Below are 13,739 nucleotides of genomic sequence, written 5' to 3'. Positions count from 1 at the left end.
AGCCAGTTCTGAAACATGATTACCTGAAAATGTTTTGTGACTGCAAGATTTAAATACCCAACACATGCCCAATTCCATGATTTGGTTGTTTTTGTTCAAATCACAAGAACATAGAATCGGGAGTTCAGACTTTGAGAGAGCTGTATTTTGTGTCACATGTCTTGTTTTTAACAGCCAGAAAGTCAATGACGTAAAAGTCTATCTGAGACTCTTTATTGTGAAGCCGCTCTATAGTAGGCGGGTTACAAAGACAGTTGATGAGATCTTCAAGAATTTGGATATGTTGAAAAAAGGCTTGGACAGCAGCCAGTATCAAGTGACATTGTAATTATCATTATCAGTGAAACTAATTCATAAAACGTTTTAAAAGATAGTCCAAATTTATTTCATTATATCTGTCATTTATATTCTAATTAAGCATTATCATATATATGATTTTGATTTTGTCTGCGTTTACATACTTTGAATAATTAATCTTAATAATCCATGCAACGAGTTGCAGAAGGTATATCATTATTGGTCAGTCCTGTCCTTGTCAGCACAACTCTTTGAAACTAATGAACAAAATGTCATGAAACTTTGAAGTTGATAAGGACTTACTGTGTAGATGTGCATATTGGCAGAAAATTCTGATTTGATTTTTTTTCTTGGAGTTTTGTCCCATTTTAACTTAGAAGTTTGGCCTCCATCAGTCCTGTTCCTGTCAGCAAAACTTCTCTGAAACCGCTGAACAGAATTTCATGAAACTTTGTAGTTAATGTGAACATTAGATGTGCATATTGGTAGGAAGTTCTGATTCAAATTTTTTCCTGAGAATTATGCCCTTTTTGAACTTCAAAGTTTAGCTAAAATGAAATATACTTCTAAACAGTTAAATTGTTAGCGCCACTTCTCTGAAACTGCTGAACAAAATTTCATGTTACTTTATATTCAATATCGACATATTGTGTAGATATGCATATTCACAGGACATTCTGATCTAATTTTTTTCTGGGAGTTATGCCCCTTTTAAATATAGAAATGTTGTATTGACCACATTTTTATTCAAAAGGAAAAAATGTATGTTAGAGTAATGCCATTTTCATATTCTCAACATGCTGCCATTCAAATAAACATATTAAATTTGTTGTGTTATGCATATGTGTAGCATTTCCATTCATTGTTAGAGCGTGGTGTGTGTAAGGTTAACGTAGCTCCCTTTTTCTTTCATTTAAAATGGATAAGAAAGATTTATCTCTTTTGTGTTATTGTCGAAATAATGCAATCAATTTTCTTTAAAGTCTTATGAAAAAGATAATGATATCAAATAGATAATTAGGCTAGCATGATTAAATGATAGTAATAAAATATTTTAATTCAAATTGCAAAACACAAAGAACTTACTAGAAATTCTATGGTGACAGTTTTATTCTACTATTCACATATTTTAATTCTTTGAATAGTATAATTTGCAGTGCAAATAAATGCAAGATTTTAGAATCCTTGAAGGTAGCTTCTCACAATTTCATGCAGATATTAACCCCTAATCTACGGTATGCCAGCCTTCATCTGGTCTTTAATCATTCATGCATGAAAGGCCGAGGGAATGAGAACATAATCTTTCTTTTAAAAGAGGTTGTTTCTTTGGTGTTATGTACATTTATGGGTTACAGAACTCACTTTGGCTAGAGGCAAACTTTCATAGAATTCAAATCTTTGACTTGTTCATTTTTGTAACATATGACAATTCTGATGAAGTTCAAGGGCACATCAGAGGTCAAGGATATGACAAGCCATCATAATTAAGTGTTCCTTGAAAATCATAGGTGAAAGCTACAGATAAGATTGTTGCCAATGAATTTTGTATTATGATATTGGAATTCGATTTTAAAATAAATGTGGCTTATAAGAGATAAATAAATTTGTACTATTTCAATGAGTGAATGTTTGTACACCTATGAAAAGCTTTAGTGGATGAGATTCAGGATTTTTGCCAGCATAATTAAGTGTTCCTTGAAAATCATAGGTGAAAGCTACAGATAAGATTTTTGCCAATGAATTTTGTATTATGATATTGGAATTCAATTTTAAAATAAATGTGGCTTATAAGAGATAAATGAATTTGTACTATTTCAATGAGTGAATGTTTGTACACCTATGAAAAGCTTTAGTGGATTTTTGCCGAACCTGGACTTAATTTTACTAAAGCCCACAATTTTATGACGAAGAAAGAGATTTAGAATTGACAAGATAAAATCAGTATAGTTGCATCCTGCATATCTCAGTCTTAATCATTGTGATTGTAGTAAATCTCCAAATGCAAGCCACAGGTGGAAGACTAAAACTTTCACACAGATATCAATTGTGAAAAGGTAGGAACAACTGTTACTCTGTTGTCATTATTTACCTCTATGAAGTCCTGTGTATTTGTTTGGTTTTTGAGAAAGGAACAGCTGAAATAAACTGTAATATGGATTTTATTTATAAATGTTGAAGAACGTGAAGTATTATTTATTGGTAAGATGCAGAAACATGAATTGCAGAAGAGGAGGTATAAAATCTTTCAAATCTAGTGACCTCCATAATGCCTGATAACCATGTATGTATATTTTCTTGTAAAGTATAAATGATCAATTCTATTTGATTTAAAATCTATAATTTGAGCAATATATTTAAGTTGTGTCTGCGTTCAGCAACAACAAGCAGTCCTGTGTCGTAGCTGAAGTGTTGTGTTCACAAAGTATGTCTGAATGAAGTGGTTTTATACTTGCATAGTGCTGTAAAAGGAGAGAAAGTTTCCTAAGAACAGTTTGTGTTTATCTGATATTAGGAATATTTTATGCTGTGAGTGATTTTATAATGTTTACACCTTGGAACAGAATTGAATGATTCTTCATCTTGCAATGTTAATGCACACCTGGAAATACGATAGATTTTCATCAAATTTTATTCAGAGTATTGCATCATGTTAATAGTGTATTACATATATTAAGTCTTTTCACACACTTCTCTGTTTTTATTTTTCATTGAAAATTTTTAAATCTGTCTGGAAGATCCGAATGGAAAAGGATGACATTACAAAAGATACTGGGATTTAATTATAAGACCTTTGACTGTTTCATCAAGAGTATATCCACTGAACTAGATAAAATATTACTACACATATGCCTTAAAGAAAAAATATGGAAAATTATTTTTGTTTTTGCTTTAACGAATATTCTTTTCACAGTAAATTTCAAAAGGTATTAACAGACGAAGAAATATTTAGAATCTTTTGCAGCAAGGAAAAGCCATCTTATTTCAGTGGCGTAGCTTCCACTGAGGCAACCGAGGCAGCTGCCTCGGTAAAAAAAAACCCACCTTTTACGTTGTTAAAATGTCGATAGCTTCTGGGGGGCTGCGCCCCCCAGACCCCCTGCCTCGGTAATATTCGAACCCAAGCTACACCTATGTATTTAATTTGAAAAGAGATGGCATGATCAATAAATCATTTGATATTTGTTAAGCTGACAGTGAACCAGGGATTCTGAATGTATTACATCTTTTAAGCTTGCTGGGACAAAATGTTCGAAGAGCTATTGTAGTGCCACTGGTGTTGTCGGCAGCAGTGGCATTTGCGGACTTCAGGTGAAAGTTTTTTTAAATTGTTTATTTCCAGTGCCCTACCTGATTCAAATTTGATGATTCATCAACAGAATATGTATGTATACAGCCATTCATAACTCAGATGATGCATCAGAATCTTCGGTTTTTAGATGCACACAACCACTATTAAATGATTTTTTGTATATTTATAGTCTGAACTTGCCTGAGTGAGGTATCTTAGGATGTTCATGCGCTGTCAATCTTGATGCATCTGACCTATGTGTTTTTGCAGCAGGTTCATTAATTATAAGTAACTGCTATATACAAGGCTGAGTGGCTGACCATACTGTGTCGTTCTGACACATGCACTCTTCCTGCACAAATTGTTATCTCGTCCAGCAAGCTCTGTTCATACCTCTAGTAAAGGTTTATTGTTGGTACCTCTAGTAAAAGATATTTACATAACACGAAAGACTGTATAGTTTGTAATGTTTTCATCAAAATGAAATTATGATTTAAAGTTAAAATTTCAAAATAAAAATCAATTTAGGCCAGATATACATTACTGTAACATTGATGCACTTTTCCATCCAATATTTCAGTTGATGGCTTATTATAAAGTGATCAATTGAAAAATTATATTCATTTATCAAAAAGTATATCTGAACCACATCATTTGGGTATGCTCAGAAAAAAAAAAATTCAGGAAGTGTAGTATTCATATTCGATCATGAATATGACCTCTGATGCGCTTTGATCCAAAGATCGTAGAGCAATGTTAGAGACACTGAATATGAGACCCCCCCCCCCCCCCCCCAACATACTGACCACAGGAGTGTAAAAGTCAGGGATTATTTTTATGATTTAGGATACATGTAGATGATGGTAAGGATTATATACATGAAAGTTCAAGGTCTTCAATTAAAATAATGTAAAGTTGATTGTGTCGGATGTAAATGCACTAAGACATTTTAACATTGAATTCTGGTTTTTGTAGTTAGAATCAACCATTAGTGGAAGGGCTGTGGACTTCATTATCAATACAGCAAAATGAAACATCTATTTGTCACCTTTTCTTTTCAGTCCCAACATTTTATGGAAAATTAATTGCTTTTGGTATTTTCATTATCAAATTGCCTATTTCTCTTTTTCAATACGAATATTAGATTTTTTTGTATTTTACGTGATGTCTTTGAATAGCAAGGATCCCTTATCAGGACATAAAATGCTTAGCAGTCATTTAAAATTCAATGGAGAACTTTGAAATTGTTTTGCAAGACTGATTATTGACATTTTGAGGTCCCTGTTTTATGTGATGTTTTCAATTTCATATTGATCAAACTCTTTTAGGATGATCTCTTTCATCAAATGCTTGATAAAGAGGTTGACGTTTAATGCACATAATCTCAAAAAAAAAGCAATGATTTTTCTTTTTGTTTCGTTTGTCATAGGGGTCTTGTTGATATTTTCATGAATTGTGTCCTCACAATGAATAGTATAAAGTGAAGTGAAAATATGAAAGGTCTCTTGAAACTTTTAAGTTGTAGTTGTAGGTGAGAAGTCGCTTTCAGGGGTTCTATCATTTTTAGTATTAAATGGTTAAAAAAATGTATAGCTTAATGATATTGCATAATAAACAAAAATTATCATCCTCGATATTACAATAGGACATGTATTCACAATCAAATTGCAGTGAAAATGAAATGAAACAGATTAATGGTCCATATTTAATTTAAATCATAACCATTTAGTGTGCAATTACATGCTGATTATCTTTTTTGTGTAAAGATTATCAATGAAATATGATCTACATTAAAGTGCTGTGATTATGTCCTTAATTGAGAAATAGGAATTTGTCATGCAAACATGCCAATGGTTCATTGCATGCACACAATGATCATGCCATTTTATATGTTTTATAGTGCAGTTTCTGATTTATTCGTGTTTATTGGTGAATTTGGCAAACAAGTGCATTTGTAAACATATGTAGAGGGAACTGAGAGAGAGCTGAAATTTTAGATATTTTTGACATTAACATTGTTTTGCACATGATTACATATTTATTTATTTAAATTGTTATACATCATTCAGTATACATAAATGAGTAGAGGTCAACTTAAGGTTGAATGTGTTATCTTACAGCAGTTTTACTTCTCGCAGTAAGCCCCTGCCATGAATTAATGATATCATATACCCTAGTGCTACCCTAGCTATTCCTACATGTAATTTGTTCTGTCATTCCATCATAGATATTTTTTTTGCTTGCTTTAGATAAAAAGCTAATTGATGACTTGTACATCAAGTTAGAGTTTCATATGGATTGACCTATTGTCACCAAAGTTTGAAATATTGCCCTTAGACTTTGAAAATTTCTATTAATTAGTTTTTCAGACTTTTTTTGCTGTGCTTGAAGATAAAATGTGCTTTTCTTTATGTGTCTCTTTATACTGATGACTTACGGACCAAATACACGTATCAACACTTGCGCAAGTTTCGTTCCTTGTCCGCCATCTCCCGGATAAAGATCGTATTTCCCTACGTTGGCCTTTGTAATTTTCCTATCAGTAGCTTTTACATCTGTTATTTTTCTATCAATTGCAGTCAACTACAATTAATGCCCCAGATTGGGGCAACCCATTAACTTGTATGAAAACTTGGTAATTGGCTAAAATTCAAAGTAATAACATCTTACATTTGGTAAGGTAAAGAAGGAAAACTTGGTTTTTCACCGATTGACCTTTGGCTGACCACGCTAAGGGACATAATTCACGGCGAAGTGTTGATACGTGTATTAGAGTTTCATGTCCATTGATCTCTTTTCACTGAAGTTATTGCCCTTAGACTTTGAAAACTTCTAATGATTGCATGCAGCACCTTTAATATATGTAACTGAAGTTACCACTGTCCAGAGGGACATGCATGTAGCACTTTCATCTTCCTCTCCAGAACCACTGGGCCAATTTCAATCAAACTTGGTACAAATCATCCATGGGTGAAAGGGATTAAAGTTTGTTCAAATGAAGGGGCATGTCTCTTTCAAATGGGAGATCATCACAAAAATTGCAAAAACAGGGTGGGGGTAATTTAGAAATCTCAAGTACCACTGGACTAGAAAAATATAAATTTACATGACAGCAATCTAATTAAAATTAGATGTTAGATCCGCTGGTGTACTCGTTATGTATGCGAGTATGCGAGCGGATCTAACATCTAATTTTAATTAGATTGACATGACAGCTTCCAGATATAGTGCAGATTCAAGTTTGTTAAAATTATGGCCCTCAGGGGTAGGGTGGGGCCACAATAGGGTATCTGTCAAAGTTCTACATGCGAATATATAGGGATGATCTTTTTAAAAAAAGTGGAAAATTACATGAATGCTTCCTGACTTGGAGTAGATTGAAATTAGTTCAGATTATTATCCCTGGGGTTAGAGTTGGGCCACAATAGTGGATCAAAGTTTTATATGCTGGATATATATAGGAAAAGTCTCCAAAAAATATCTCTTGAACTATTTAAGCTAGGGCTTTGATATTTTGTAGATACATTTTTTACTGCAAGACCTTTCCTGTGATGCAATGGTGTATGATCTTGTGACTTTGACCTGGACATTTGACCTACTTTTAACAAAAATCTGACTTGACTTAATTCCTTCTCTGCTCCTGGAAAATAGGGCCTCAGATATGCATCTTGGGCTGCTTTTGCAGTTTCGCTCCAGCTAATGAGCCCTAGTTGTGCTTTCTCTCTCTTTCAACAGTCCTCTATGTTTCTTTTAGCTTTTTCCTCTTCCTCTTTCTCTCAGAAGTCCATGTTAAGGCTATTCTGCTGTTGTTGTCTCGTTGCAGAACATGACCAATCCAAATCCATGCACCTTTTCTGTCTAACTAGAGTACTAATTTTCTCAATTCCAGCTCTTTTTCGTAAATTTGCCATGGGAATAAAGATTGATAGATAATCTTCTAAAAATCACAACAGCTGAACAACGTGCCAAGGTGACTCAGCTGAGTGATGTGGCCCAATTGGGCCTCTTGTTTATTGCCATATTTGCACCAATGTTGTTGCCCTTAGACTCTCTGGACTTTTACAATGATAACTTACTTACCAAGTTTCATGTTCATGCTTCATGTATATTGACATACGTTCACCATGCAGTTATTGCCCTTGGACTTAAAAATGTCCCAGACAGAAGTTAATTTTTTATTCTATGGACAATTTTTGATGAATGAAGAAACATTGTTAGTGTGTCTTAGTAATAAAGTAATTAGTATCTTGGTAATTCATTATAAGGTCCATCTTGCACTTCCATGTCCTTAAAAAACAAATGTAATTCAATTCTCTTCGCACCTAACTGATTCTAGAAAGTAAAAGATTCCTTTTTTAATGTGAATTTACAGTTTTCAGCAATTTTCTGATTAGCTGAAATAATTTTTAGATATTTAGTACCTCAAATCTCATACAAATTCTACAGTTGATTTTGTTATATTTACGTTTCCAGTGTTTTTTACCTTTTATATTTGTACAAATTGTAATGATGGTCATTTCCTCATGAATGCACTACAGCTTTGTACAATGTGAATACAGATAAATATAGTTCGTCGATTTTAACAGCTGGGAATTCTGATAAAAATGGAGTAGAATGAAAATGTAAGAATTCAACTTCAGTTATGAATATACATGAGGGTGTGAACTGCAATGCTTAATTACACCGGCATACTTTTCATCAAGACTAAGTGCTAACTTGCTCCTGAATTATGTTAGTGTAAACAGGGTAAAGCAATGCATTTCATACCTTCATGTATTTTCAAAAATGAAATTTATTAAATATGTTTAGGGGGTTTTAATACAGTATTACTGAATGCCTAATTCGAATGGCTCTGAAGACTCTAGTACCACAATATCAAAGGGCGTATATGATGAATCCCACCCAGTTAGATCAGTGCTAAAAGTTTGAGCATGAAAAGGATGGCAATTACATACTTAATTGTGTTAAAAAGTTTAAGGTTGAAGTGTTGATCAAAATAGTTCATACTAATTTTCTTCTATTTGAATGATTTCAGTGATCTTTAGATGAGAGTGAGATACTTATCAATGTTTCTGAAAGCTCCCGGTATTGGAGTGCTAAAGTGCAGAGACATTTTCATAATCATTACTTAAAATGTGAAAGCATAAAACTTATCTTAATGTAGAGCTGATTCAGGGTGATGCTCCGTTTAGTGCAAATATAGCTCAATTATAAAAATGAAACACGACACCTTTGTCAGCAATTAGACTGGTCATTTATTGTGGAAGTAAATGACTATACACACTTATGCCATAGATAACATAATTAATATACACAGAGATGTGTTAAACAAATCCAGTATCTTTTTTTCTTGTAATGACTAAACTCAACACTATAAAATAAAAACTTTTTTATTTGTTTGTTTTTTGGTGTGTTTTTCTTAATTTAGTGAAACTTATTCAGGCACATAAGTCACTCAGGTCGATGGATCTCTTGTAATGACATAATACAGATTATAGTACATCTATTAACCATTGATTGCACCTTGGTTAAATAGAAAGAACAGAATCATGTGTATCTATTGAATAGGAAGACTGGAATCATGTATATCTATTGAACTGAGGAAGAACAGAATCGTATGTATCTATTGAATAGGAAAAACAGAATCATATGTATCTATTGAATAGGAGGAACAAATAGGAAGAACAGAATAATATGTATCTATTGAATATGAAGAACAGAATCATGTGTATCTATTGAATAGGAAGAACAGAATTGTGTGTATCTATTGAATAGGAAGAACAGAATCATATGTATCTATTGAATAGGAAGAACAGAATCATATCTATCTATTGAATAGGAAGAAGGGAATTGTGTGTATCTATTGAATAGGAAGAACAGAATCATGTGTATCTATTGAATAGGAAGAACAGAACCGTGTGTATCTATTGAATATGAAGAACAGAATCATATGTGTCTATTGAATAGGAAGAACAGAATCATATGTATCTATTGAATAGGAAGAACAGAATCATATCTATCTATTGAATAGGAAGAACAGAATCATGTGTATCTATTGAATAGGAAGAACAGAATCATGTGTATCTATTGAATAGGAAGAACAGAATAATATGTATCTATTGAATAGGAAGAACAGAATAATATGTATTTATTGAATAGTAAGAACAGAATCATGTGTATCTATTGAATAGGAAGAACAGAATCATATGTATCTATTGAATAGAAAGAACAGAATCATATGTATCTATTGAATAGGAAGAACAGAATCATGTGTATCTATTGAATAGGAAGAACAGAATCATATGTATCTATTGAATAGGAAGAACAGCATCATGTGTATCTATTGAATAGGAAGAACAGAATCATGTGTATCTATTGAATAGGAAGAACAGAATCATGTGTATCTATTGAATAGGAAGAACAGAATCATGTGTATCTATTGAATAGGAAGAACAGAATCATGTGTATCTATTGAATAGGAAGAACAGAATCATATGTATCTATTGAATAGGAAGAACAGGATTGTGTGTATCTATTGAATAGGAAGAACAGGATTGTGTGTATCTATTGAATAGGAAAAACAGGATTGTGTGTATCTATTGAATAGGAAGAACAGAATCATATGTGTCTATTGAATAGGAAGAACAGAATCATATCTATCTATTGAATAGGAAGAACAGAATCATATGTATCTATTGAATAGGAAGAACAGAATCATGTGTATCTATTGAATAGGAAGAACAGAATCATGTGTATCTATTGAATAGGAAGAACAGAATAATATGTATCTATTGAATAGGAAGAACAGAATCATATCTGTCTATTGAATAGGAAGAACAGAATCATATGTATCTATTGAATAGGAAGAACAGAATATGTATCTATTGAATAGGAAGAACAGAATCATATCTATCTATTGAATAGGAAGAACAGAATCATATGTATCTATTGAATAGGAAGAACAGGATCGTGTGTATCTATTGAATAGGAAGAACAGGATTGTGTGTATCTATTGAATAGGAAAAACAGGATTGTGTGTATCTATTGAATAGGAAGAACAGAATCATATGTGTCTATTGAATAGGAAGAACAGAATCATATCTATCTATTGAATAGGAAGAACAGAATCATATCTATCTATTGAATAGGAAGAACAGAATCATATGTATCTATTGAATAGGAAGAACAGAATCATGTGTATCTATTGAATAGGAAGAACAGAATCATGTGTATCTATTGAATAGGAAGAACAGAATCATGTGTATCTATTGAATAGGAAGAACAGAATAATATGTATCTATTGAATAGGAAGAACAGAATCATATCTGTCTATTGAATAGGAAGAACAGAATCATATGTATCTATTGAATAGGAAGAACAGAATATGTATCTATTGAATAGGAAGAACAGAATAATATGTATCTATTGAATAGGAAGAACAGAATCATATCTATCTATTGAATATGAAGAACAGAATCATATGTGTCTATTGAATAGGAAGAACAGAATAATATGTATCTATTGAATAGGAAGAACAGAATCATATGTATCTATTGAATAGGAAGAACAGAATCATGTGTATCTATTGAATAGGAAGAACAGAATAATATGTATCTATTGAATAGGAAGAACAGAATCATGTGTATCTATTGAATAGGAAGAACAGAATCATGTGTATCTATTGAATAGGAAGAACAGAATAATATGTATCTATTTGAATAGGATTGTTTGATTGTTTATTGTTTAACGTCCCTCTCGAAAATATTTCACTCATATGGAGACATCACCATTGCCGGTAAAGGGCTGCAAAATTTAGGCCTAAGCTTGGCGCTTACAGCCATTGAGCAAGGAGGGATCTTTATCGTGCCACACCTGCTGTGACACGGGCACCTCGGCTTTTGTGGTCTCATCCGAAGGACCGCCCCATTTAGTCACCTCTTACGACAGGCAAGGGGTACTGAGGACCTATTCTAACCCGGATCCCCACGGGACATTTCAATACGAAGAATGGAATCATATCTATCTATTGAATAGGAAGAACAGAATCATATGTATCTATTGAATAGGAAGAACAGGATTGTGTGTATCTATTGAATAGGAAGAACAGGATTGTGTGTATCTATTGAATAGGAAAAACAGGATTGTGTGTATCTATTGAATAGGAAGAACAGAATCATATGTGTCTATTGAATAGGAAGAACAGAATCATATCTATCTATTGAATAGGAAGAACAGAATCATATGTATCTATTGAATAGGAAGAACAGAATAATATCTATCTATTGAATAGGAAGAACAGAATTGTGTGTATCTATTGAATAGGAAGAACAGAATCATATGTGTCTATTGAATAGGAAACGCTGATTCATTAAATGTATCTTTTGAAGAGGAAGATCTTATTCAGAATCGTAAGTATTTGAATACTGTAACAGGCATCACTAAGTATGGTTCTGTATAGGATTCCCAGTTTTCTAGATTTTAAAGGTAAATCAAACTACTCAAGGTTTTGCAAGATGGAAACAGATTGGCCTTAAAAGGCCAAGGAGATTAATTTGAAATGGTTTGCACTTAAGAGGAGATATTTTTAAATGTTCTTTGAACAAATGTAATATTAATACAGAAGATTTTCCATAATCCGTTGGACAGGCAGAAATGTCTGTCTCAGGCCTGTTGACACTTTCTCTTTATCAGACCAGCTCTTACATCATTTCAGGTGGCTTCTTGTAAGTCTAGAGAAATCATTTGTGTACACTCTTCATGTGTCATGTGTTTTATAATGGTTTTTTCTTTAATCTGCTTAAAGAATTTAGAGATAGAAGGCAGAGGAGTATTAGTCATATCGCTTTGATATTATGACATTGTGAGAGTAAAAGTGTAGAGTCTTCAAGATTTGACCAAAAAAAAAGTTTTGTCAAAAGAAATACAAAAAGTTTCTGAACAAAATACCTTTTGCGAGTTTTATCAAAGGTTGCGATCTTGACAAATGATTATCTGTATAGGTAAAAAGTAGGTAATTTACTCCACATACTAAGACATTTAAACATCTGAACATGCAGTAGGTTCTATTTGGAATGAAAAATTTTCTTTTCATCGGTGGAAGGCCACAAATTATATGGGTACAATCATTTAAAGGTTTTGTAACACTTTGGCAAGAAATTATAATTTGTAGTGACTGCACAGGGTGTTTCGGTCATATTTTCAGATTTTAACAATGGAGCCAATTCAACAATCACTATGAACCATGAAAAATTAAATAATGAAGTTGAACAAAAACAATGCATGTTTGTATGCCACACGACAAATGTCATCTACCCCATTCTTATGAAAGCTCCAACAAAGAAGAACTGAAAGCCTTTACAACAATTGTCATTATTGTGTGTAGAATTTCTATATATATTTCTTCTGCCTGTTTGAATGTGCATTTGACAAGACACTAAGAACTTGTGTTGAGATATTTACAGACTCGAAAATATAGTTTGATATTAAAACTTTTCTTTGTGCAAAACACAGTAGTTTTTACTAGGGATTAATAAAGTTTTATTGAGTTTATTTGGACATTTAAACGAGAATCGCTGAAAGGGAGCATTTACAGTGGCCGTATTACAGAACCCTGGTCCTTTTGATGCTTGGATATATGTGTCTGCTACCTATAAATCTGCATTTTTTCTGGTGAATTTTATTGCATTAATCATGTGTTTTGGAATTTACTAATTACGCAAAAATCAAAGGATTTAAAGCTTTCCGTTATGTAGGTAAGTGGGTACATAGTTTCTTGATAGAAAAGCATGTTATTTAGTGGCAGAAGATTCATGAATTCCATTTATTGTCTTGTCAGTCCTTTTGATGTGAAATCTGACCTGAGCTATCAAAGAAGAATTGTGTCCCTTGATTACATTTTTTTAATGTATATTTGATTCACAAGCCTGTTGTGAGCTAGATTTTGTTGGAATTGTAGCCCTCAAATTTTTGACATTTTTGTAAGATATGAATGCTAAGTAGATTGGGATTCAGTGTTTTGAGTGATATGCAGTTTAAAGGGAAAGCATGAAGTAGTTTATAGTTTAATTAGATATATTGATTTGGATAACTAACAAAAACATTTGCATATTCATCATTTGAAATTACTTTGATCTATGTTTAATGAATTTTTGCA

At 32.6% G+C, this 13,739-nt stretch overlaps 1 protein-coding gene across 10 annotated transcripts in view; it reads left to right on the top strand.

Moving 5' to 3' along the window:
- The window catches only part of LOC125667959 (ankyrin repeat and fibronectin type-III domain-containing protein 1-like), a 124,759-nt gene that overhangs the window by 15,576 nt on the left and 95,444 nt on the right, over nt 1-13,739 (top strand). For 5 of the 10 annotated variants that reach the window (XM_048901662.2, XM_048901665.2, XM_048901655.2 and 2 more), the window contains one exon: nt 2,286-2,351. The exons of 3 other annotated variants lie outside the window; for them this stretch is intronic. The gene's annotated coding sequence lies outside the window, so the exon portion shown is untranslated. Of the gene's footprint in view, nt 1-2,285; nt 2,352-13,155; nt 13,339-13,739 lie in introns of those variants that run through there. 2 more of the 10 variants (XM_056163184.1, XM_048901659.2) reach the window with 2 other exon arrangements.

The sequence above is a fragment of the Ostrea edulis genome, chromosome 4, assembly GCF_947568905.1.
Source record: "Ostrea edulis chromosome 4, xbOstEdul1.1, whole genome shotgun sequence".
Taxonomy (NCBI): domain Eukaryota; kingdom Metazoa; phylum Mollusca; class Bivalvia; order Ostreida; family Ostreidae; genus Ostrea; species Ostrea edulis.
This window is presented reverse-complemented; position numbering and strand designations above follow the sequence as displayed.